Below are 9,370 nucleotides of genomic sequence, written 5' to 3'. Positions count from 1 at the left end.
AAAATATGCTTACTAACTATAAAGGATATTTGAATATTAAATACGACTGATATTCTTAGTAAATATGCATACGTTTATTGGTCTGGATGCACATACAATTGCACCGTATTCGATGAAGCTAGGGGTGAAAATACTTAAAATATGAGAAGATCACAAAATACACTGAAGCTGAAGACACTCCGAAGTTATAACTAATATGAATGCAGAAGAAAAGGGAAAACCATTTCAATGGAAAATAATGAGTTACTTTTGAAGGGGAAAAAAGAGAGGAAAAGGGTCATGGGGTAAATAATAGTTTTATTAGCGCTAACCAAAATAATAATAATAATAATGAGTTTGTTATAGATTAGCCCCCAAAATAAATCTATAATTGTATCTTTTTTAAAAATCGCATTTCTAAATTTGTTGTAACTTATTGCTTGTCCACGTCTCAGGTTAAGTTAACTAGATCAGGGCAGATTACTCTACTTTTATTCTTCCAATAACGTTGTCTCTATACTTGTTGGATCTTTTTGTCCTCTACGGTCAAGTATCAAGTGAGAAGGGGACACCTTCTGCAATCTTGGTTAACCTCATCTAGAGTTCAACATATAAAAATTATCGGAAGGGCTAATTTGAACAAATGGAGAATTTTATAAGAATATAATATGAAAAAGATGTGAATTAATATACAAATATGAAAATGTCATGGGCTAATCTGCTAAAAAAACCCATTTAGTCAAGCCCATAGAAGAAAATCTTCACATCTACTCGTTACAATTTTGTTGTTGCGTTCGTTTTTCTTCCTAGTTGCGTGACTGCTCCATATTTTATCCCTGATGAGTGATGAGATAAGAGGCTGGTAGAGTATTTCGTGAGTCAAAATGGTGAATATAACGAGTCGGATCATGGACTATAGTGGTACGTGTTGGGGGGAAAAATCCCAAGTCATCGCCACGGAGGCGCTCGGCTAGGGAGCGCCGACCGGAAAGGCGCTCGGCCAAAGAGCGCCGACCAGAGAAAGCGCCAAGAGGTGCCCAACCGAAATAACCAAGTAGGGATGCTCGGCTAGAAAGAGCCGACCAGCGGGCGCCGACCAAAGAAGCGCTCAAGTAGAAAGCGCTGACCAGAGACAGCGCCAAGTAGAGGCGCTCGGCTAGGAGGTGCTCGCCCAGAAGGCGCCGACCAGGAGTACTCAAGCAACCCCGCCACAGGGTGCCCCATTGGGCGACCAGCTCGGCTCGGCACCCTTGCCGAGCCGATGCCTTTACCAAATAATTCAACTCTCGCTTGACCCTCTAAGGGACCTGACAACTCCACTATAACCTGCCGCTATCTTCAAGCCATCAAGGCATAAGATCTCCGCAGGTATTCAGCACGACCTGCCATTAATGCACGAGGCTCCCTCAAGTCTCCGATGCACTCAGTCATTTAATGAACACGGCCCAAGACGATCTCCGGATCACTGAACCATCAGAGCGTATGGCTCTCCCTGACCGCCGGTTCATTCGGTAATAAATGCACTTACCATCCACGGACCCCAGGCCCACCACGGCCGGCGGTTCAACCACTTCAACAGGTCCGATCGACCGTGACAACTCCCTGATTTCGGTCTGATCCGGTCCCGTTCTCCATCACGCCATTAATGGGCCAAATCGTGCCCAATTATTACAGAACGGGACAAACCTACTGTCACCTCCCAGGTAACCGAATCCTCCTATAAAAGGGAACCTGGGGAGAGGGGGGAGGACTCTCAGGACCCTTGGGACTGAACCCTCTTGGACAGTACAGATACAATGGATGACATCATCTTCTTCATCTTCTTGATCTAATCTAAATATTCTGGCTGTCTTCTCCACATACGGGCTTCCCTGCTCTCTCCACATATTGGCCCCCTCTGACTTAGGCATCGGAGGGCCGGCGCCGGGGAGCCCGGCCACCGGTTCTTCCTGCAGGACTCGCACCCCACAGTGGAGGACGCCACCAGCCGGCGCACCGTCGACCACCCTTCCAGCGGCGGAGCTCTGCCCCTCCAGGAGGACGCCACCAGCCGGCGCACCGTCGACCACCCTCCCGGCGGCGGAGCTCTGCCCCTCCAGGAGGACGCCACCAGCCGGCGCACCGTCGACCACCCTCCCAGCGGCGGAGCTCAGCCCCTCCAGGAGGACGCCACCAGTCGGCACGCCGTCGATCGCCGCCCCTGCGGCGGAAGCCCCTCCTTCTCCGGCTTCGCGGCGGCCCCCGGGTCCAATTTCCAGCAACAGTTGGCGCTAGAGGAAGGGCCCGAGTTCGCTGCCATGAAGCTAAGAAGCAAAGGGGCTTCCAATGCCTCTCGACGTCCTCCACCTAGCCCGGAGCGTTCCGTCCGAAACCCATCACCTCCGACCGAGTCAGTTCATCAAGTTCGGCCGGAGCAGTTCGATGCCCTGGTACAACAGGTGCAGGCCCTGGCTACCGCTGTCAAAAGCCTGCAGCCCAGGGGCATCCCAACGGCACCGCCTCCTCCGGCTCCAGTTCAACCGGAGCCTCCCACAAGCGGACTTCACCTTCGAGGTCAGGACTCCCAAGTCCAGGCCTCCCTTTGGAGAGAGCACCCAGCCGGAGGCCACGGAGGCTGGCCGCAGCCTTCAGAAGCTGAATCGGTTCCAGGGCAACCTGCGCTCGAACGAACCGCTGCAGCGATCCTCCAGAACGATGAACTCGACCGGAAGGTCGAGAGGCTGGAACGTCAAATCCAGGCACTCCACGGGAGGAAGTCAGGACATAACGGCGACTTCGAGTTCAATACGAAGTCGCCCTTCTCCCAGGAAATTGAAGATGAACCGGTCCCGTTACGGTTCAAGATGCCCCAGGTGGAGCCCTACAACGGCAAGGCTGATTTCCTGGACCACCTGGAAAGCTACCGGGTCTTAATGGCCCTACAAGGAGCCTCGGAGGCCATGATGTGCAAAGCTTTCCCGGCGACACTCCGAGGACCAGCCCGGCTATGGTTTACCGGGCTAAAGCCGAGTACTGTCTCCTCCTTTGAGCAGCTCGGCAGACAGTTTGCTGGCAATTTCGCCGCCAGCCAGCCCCAGCGGCGGACATCTGACTCCCTCCTTGATATCAAACAAAAGGAGGGAGAATCCCTCAAGGAGTATTTGGACCGGTTCACCGCCGCAACATGGGAGGTCCGGGAGCTTGACCAGTCAATCGCCATATCGGCGCTGAAGACTGGAGCCCGGTCCTATAGATTTCTCTTCTCAATTGAGAAGAATTTTCCCGCGGACCTCACCGAGATGTTCGCTCGGGCGCGGAAGTACGCCAAGGCCGAAGAAGCCGTGGCCGTCAGGCGGGGCGGGACCGAGCAGAACCTCAAGAAAAGACGCCGCGAGGAGCGTGGCCAGCCCAGAGGCCCGTCTCCGCGACGAGCCAAGAATCCGCCCCGCCCGAAGAGTCCACCCCGGCTGAGGGGACCGCCACAGCGGAGGTCACCACTCCGCCCGAGGTTCCCACTGCAAGCCCCTGCACCCGAAGGGAGGTATGAAAGATATACTCCCCTCAACGCTCCTCGGGCTGAAATCCTCATGGAGATCGAGAGTCGGGATCGCATCCGGCTCCCACCTCCGAAGCCAGACACCCGAACCCGGCGTGACAACCGGAAGTATTGCCGTTTCCATCGGGATAAAGGCCATGATACCGAGGAGTGTTACCAGCTCCGAAATGAGATCGAAGCACTCATCCGCCGAGGGGTGCTCGATCGGTTTGTGCAAGGCCGGCGTGAAGAAAAGCAGCCAGCCGAAAGAGCCGCGCAGCCTGAAGGTTCAAATGCCAACAGGCCCATCGCTGGCATCATCAACACCATCCGAGGCGGAGCCTCGGCAGGAGGAGCTTCAGGGGAAGAAACCTCCCCGAAACGCCTGCGCGCCTCCGAAGCTATCTCCTTTTCAGATGATGATCTAGAGGGGGTCGAAACCCCCCATGATGATGCCGTGGTCATCTCCATGATCATAAATAGATTTGATGTAAAACGCATCTTAGTTGATAATGGAAGCTCGGCGAATGTTTTGTACTTTGATGCATATTGTAAAATGGGGATGACCAAAGAACAGCTGCGGAGGATGAATGCTCCGTTGGTTGGATTCACTGGGGATTCAGTCCCAGTAGAGGGCGAGATCGACCTTTTGGTCACAGCCGGGCTCGCCCCCCGTGAAAGTACCGTGGGGATGAACTTCCTCGTGATACGCCTTCCCTCGGTCTATAATGCCATCCTCGGAAGGCCAGGCCTCAACGCCCTCCGAGCGGTGGTCTCCACTCATCACCTGCTCATGCGATTCCCCACCAGCCAAGGGGTCGGCGAAGTCCGAGGGGACCAAATGGTGGCAAGGAGATGCTACCTGGCGACCCACGAGGCAAAGCGACCCGCCGAGGTGCCTGCCCCAGCGACTGACCAGCCCTCAACTGAGGTCATGGAGGCACGGGTCGACCCTCAGAAAGAGCGGGTACAGCCTGGTGAGTTACTAATCCAAGTTCCCTTACGAGAGAGCTTTCCTGAGCTAACCGTGCAGGTCGGCTCTGGCCTCGATGAGCACGAGAGGAGTCGTCTCGTCAATTTCCTGCGAGACAACATGAATGTCTTCGCATGGTCGTCTGCAGACATGCCGGGGATAGATCCAGAGGTCATGGTCCACCGGCTCCAAGTAAAGCCAACCAGCAAGCCTGTGCGGCAGAAGAAGCGAGGCGCCGCCCCTGAGCGCCAGCGAGCAGCAGCCGAGGAGGTCAGTAAGCTCCTTGGAGCTGGCTTCATCCGGGAGATAGCCTACCCGGAGTGGCTCGCCAATGTGGTCCTCGTCAAGAAGGCCAACGGGAAGTGGCGTATGTGTGTGGACTACACCGACCTGAATAAAGCCTGTCCAAAGGACAGCTTCCCACTCCCCAGCATCGATCAGCTCGTAGACTCCACCTCGGGTCACGAGCTGCTGGCATTCATGGACGCCTTCTCCGGATACAACCAGATCCGCATGGCGCCGAAAGACGAGGAAAAGACCGCCTTCATCACCGACGGAGGAACTTACTGCTACAAGGTGATGCCATTCGGCTTGAAAAATGCCGGGGCAACTTACCAAAGGCTGGTCAGCCGGATCTTCAAAGACCAGATAGGCCGGAATATGGAGGTCTATGTGGACGATATGCTGGTAAAAAGCAAGGTGGCACAAGATCATGTAGCCGACCTCGATGAAGCATTCTCCACGCTCCGAAAATACCAGATGAAGCTCAATCCAGCCAAATGTGCATTCGGGGTCACCTCCGGCAAATTCCTCGGCTTCATCATTACACAACGAGGAATTGAGGCCAATCCAGAGAAGATCCAGGCTCTCCAAGAGATGACGCCTCTCAGGACGGTCAAGGAGGTACAACGGCTCAAAGGCCGAGTTGCAGCTCTCGGGAGATTCATCTCCCGCTCGGCTGAGCGCTGCCTTCCATTCTTCGCAGCCCTCAAGAAGCCGAAGAATTTTTTGTGGTCGGACAAGTGCCAGCAATCTTTTGAAGAGCTCAAGCACCTCCTGGCTTCCCCTCCCCTGCTCACAAAGCCTCACCAGGGCGAGCTTCTCTACCTGTATCTGGCCGTCTCCCCTGTGGCAGTAAGCTCGGTCCTGGTCCGAGAGGAGGGCAAACTTCAGAAGCCAGTATATTACACCAGCCGGGTCTTGAGGGACGCCGAGACCCGATACACCAAGCTTGAGAAGACTGCCTATGCCCTGGTCATCTCAGCTCGGAGGCTCCGACCATACTTCCAAGCCCACACAGTGGCTGTGCTGACCGACCAGCCGGTCAAGCAGATCCTGCAGAAATCAGATCGCGCGGGACGGATCGCCAAATGGGCCATCGAGCTCAGAGAATTCGACATCGAGTACCGACCCAAACCGGCGATCAAAGCACAAGCGCTCGCAGACTTTATTGTCGAGTGCACTATACTGGATGAGATCGAGCCCGAACCTGAACCACCAGTGGAGCAGACCCCGAGTTTGACATGGACTCTGCATGTCGATGGCTCTTCAAACTCGGGGGGTAGCGGAGCAGGGCTCATCCTCACCAGCCCAGAAGGGGTGGTCGCCGAGCAAGCCTTGCGCCTCGAGTTCCCTGCTTCCAATAATATGGCGGAGTACGAAGCGCTCGTCGCCGGGCTCAAGCTGGCAAAGAGCTAGGAGTGAAGGACTTGAAGGCTTTCAGTGATTCTCAGCTCGTCGTCAACCAAATTGTGGGCGACTTCGAAGCCAGAGACCCGACCATGCAGAAGTATCTTCAGAAGGTACGGGATCACGCCTCGACCCTGGACTCTTTTCACATTCAACATGTTGCCAGGTCGGAGAACCTCAGGGCCGACCAGCTATCAAAGCTGGCGTCCTCTCGCATGAGCGAGCTTCCCAAGGAGGCAGTACTGGAGTATCTCCAAAAGCCTAGTACAGATGAGCCCGAGCAGACCCTCTGCACTGAGTTCGAGCCAAGCTGGATGGACGAACTCATCGGCTACCTGCAAGACGAATTCCTCCCCACCGACGAACAAGAGGCTCGCCGGATCAAACGCCTCGCTACCCGGTACATATTGTACGAGGAAAAGCTCTATCGGAGATCCTTCACCTCTTCCCTCCTCAGATGCCTCCGCCCAACGGAGGCTGATTATGCCCTACGCGAAGTCCACAAAGGGATTTGCGGGAACCATTTGGGAGGGCGAGCATTGGCCCATAAAATTCTGCGCCAAAGATATTATTGGCCGACACTCCAGAAGGATGCTATGGACTTCGTCCAAAGATGTGACCGGTGCCAAAGGAACGCCAATGTTCAGCGCCGGCCTTCGGCCCCTTTGACTTCTATCAGCTCCCCTTGGCCTTTTGCCCAGTGGGGAATTGACATCCTAGGGCCATTTCCACTGGCCACCGGGCAAAGAAAATTTCTGGTCATCTCCATCGACTACTTCACCAAGTGGGTGGAAGCCGAGCCCCTTGCCCGGATCACCGAGCAGAAGATGCGGAATTTTGTTTGGAAGTCCATTATCTGCAGATTCGGGCTTCCCCGCATCCTCATCTCTGACAACGGTCGCCAATTCGACAACATTCACTTCAGAGAGTTCTGCTCCGAGCTTGGCATTGACCACCGCTTCACCTCGGTCGCGCATCCTCAAACGAATGGAGAAACCGAGGTAACAAATCGTACTATTTTGCAGGGTCTCAAGGCCAGGCTCGACAAATCCAAAGGACAATGGGTCGAAGACCTATATAATGTCCTGTGGGCTTACCGGACCACGTTCCGTGTCCCCACCGGTGAGACTCCCTTCAACCTAACATATGGAACGGAGGCCGTCATCCCACTGGAAGTTGGGCTTCCCTCTCCAAGAGTCGAGCATCATGATGCCGGCTCCAACTCTTCGCAGCTCAGAAGCAACCTCGACTTGATCGAGGAAACAAGGGAGGCCGCCCGAGTTCGTATGGCGAGGTACCAGCAAAAGACAGCTCAGTACTACAACGCCAGGGTCAAAATCAAATCTTTCAGACCAGGAGACCTTGTCCTCAGGAGAGCTGAAGTCTCCCGACCAACTGAGCAAGGGAAGCTGGCCCCAAACTGGGAAGGACCATACCGAGTCACGCGCATCCGCCGACCCGGGACTTATCAGCTAGAGTCTCTAGATGGGACTCTCATTCCGCGGAGCTGGAGCTCTGAAAATCTCCGCGTGTACCATCAGTAGAACCCTAAGGGGTTCCCCATTATTCAATTATTGAATTTCATTTTATGAATTCCATTTCATAACAAACTTATGATCCGCATACTCATTTTGAGCTCACCGATTCTCCTGATTATCTCATGGTGCCAGGTTTATTTCTCCTACCCTGACCACGGTCGGGATGCCCTGCCACAACGGGATGCCCCGATCCGTCGGGATGCCCCGAGACGTCGGGATGCCCCGGCTATAGGGATGCCCGAGACGTCGGGATATGAGTTAGCGGTTCTCTCTGACCGGACGAGCTCGGCTCGTGCTCCATCGGCTATGAGTTAGCGGTCCTCTCTGACCGGACGAGCTCGGCTCGTGCTCCATCGGCTATGAGTTAGCGGTCCTCTCTGACCGGACGAGCTCGGCTCGTGCTCCTACCCTGACCACGGTCAGGATGCCCCGAGACGTCGGGATGCCCCGGCTATAGGGATGCTCGAGACATCGAGATGAGTAGCGGTCCTCTCTGACCGGACGAGCTCGGCTCGTGCTCCATCGTCTTCAGCCAACGAGCTCAGTCCGCTCTTCATTTTTGGATTTCTCTGCCGACGTCCCCAAAGAACGGAGTCCGAGCAGAGAAGCGTCTTTAGTCGCCTCGGCGCAAGGACGCACACGGTACAAGGTACCCATTTACTTAATGTTTCTACATTAATCTCTATATTGTCTATTCTATTTTTGGATTTCTCTGCCGACGTCCCCAAGGAACGGAGTCCGAGCAGAGAAGCGTCTTCAGTCGCCTCGGCGCAAGGACGCACACGGTACAAGGTACCCATTTACTTAATGTTTCTACATTAATCTCTATATTGTCTATTCTATTTTTGGATTTCTCTGCCGACGTCCCCAAAGAACGGAGTCCGAGCAGAGAAGCGTCTTCAGTCGCCTCGGCGCAAGGACGCACACGGTACAAGGTACCTGTTGGGGGAAAAACCCCAAGTCATCGCCACGGAGGCGCTCGGCTAGGGAGCGCTGACCGAAAAGGCGCTCGGCCAAAGAGCGCCGACCAGAGAAAGCGCCAAGAGGCGCCCAACCGAAATAACCAAGTAGGGATGCTCGGCTAGAAAGAGCCGACCAGCGGGCGCCGACCAAAGAAGCGCTCAAGTAAAAAGCGCCGACCAGAGACAGCGCCAAGTAGAGGCGCTCGGCTAGGAGGTGCTCGCCCAGAAGGCGCAGACCAGGAGTACTCAAGCAACCCCGCCACAGGGTGCCCCATTGGGCGACCAGCTCGGCTCGGCACCCTTACCAAATAATTCAACTCTCGCTTGACCCTCTAAGGGACCTGACAACTCCACTATAACCTGCCGCTATCTTCAAGCCATCAAGGCATAAGATCTCCGCAGGTATTCAGCACGACCTGCCATTAATGCACGAGGCTCCCTCAAGTCTCCGATGCACTCAGTCATTTAATGAACACGGCCCAAGACGATCTCCGGATCACTGAACCATCAGAGCGTATGGCTCTCCCTGACCGCCGGTTCATTCGGTAATAAATGCACTTACCATCCACGGACCCCAGGCCCACCACGGCCGGCGGTTCAACCACTTCAACAGGTCCGATCGACCGTGACAACTCCCTGATTCCGGTCTGATCTGGTCCCGTTCTCCATCACGCCATTAATGGGCCAAATCGTGCCCAATTATTACAGAACGGGA

This window comes from Phoenix dactylifera, chromosome 16, assembly GCF_051530095.1.
Source record: "Phoenix dactylifera cultivar Ajwa chromosome 16, Ajwa_hap1_PhDact_Kaust_v1.1, whole genome shotgun sequence".
NCBI classification, from domain to species: Eukaryota; Viridiplantae; Streptophyta; class Magnoliopsida; order Arecales; family Arecaceae; genus Phoenix; species Phoenix dactylifera.
This window is presented reverse-complemented; position numbering follows the sequence as displayed.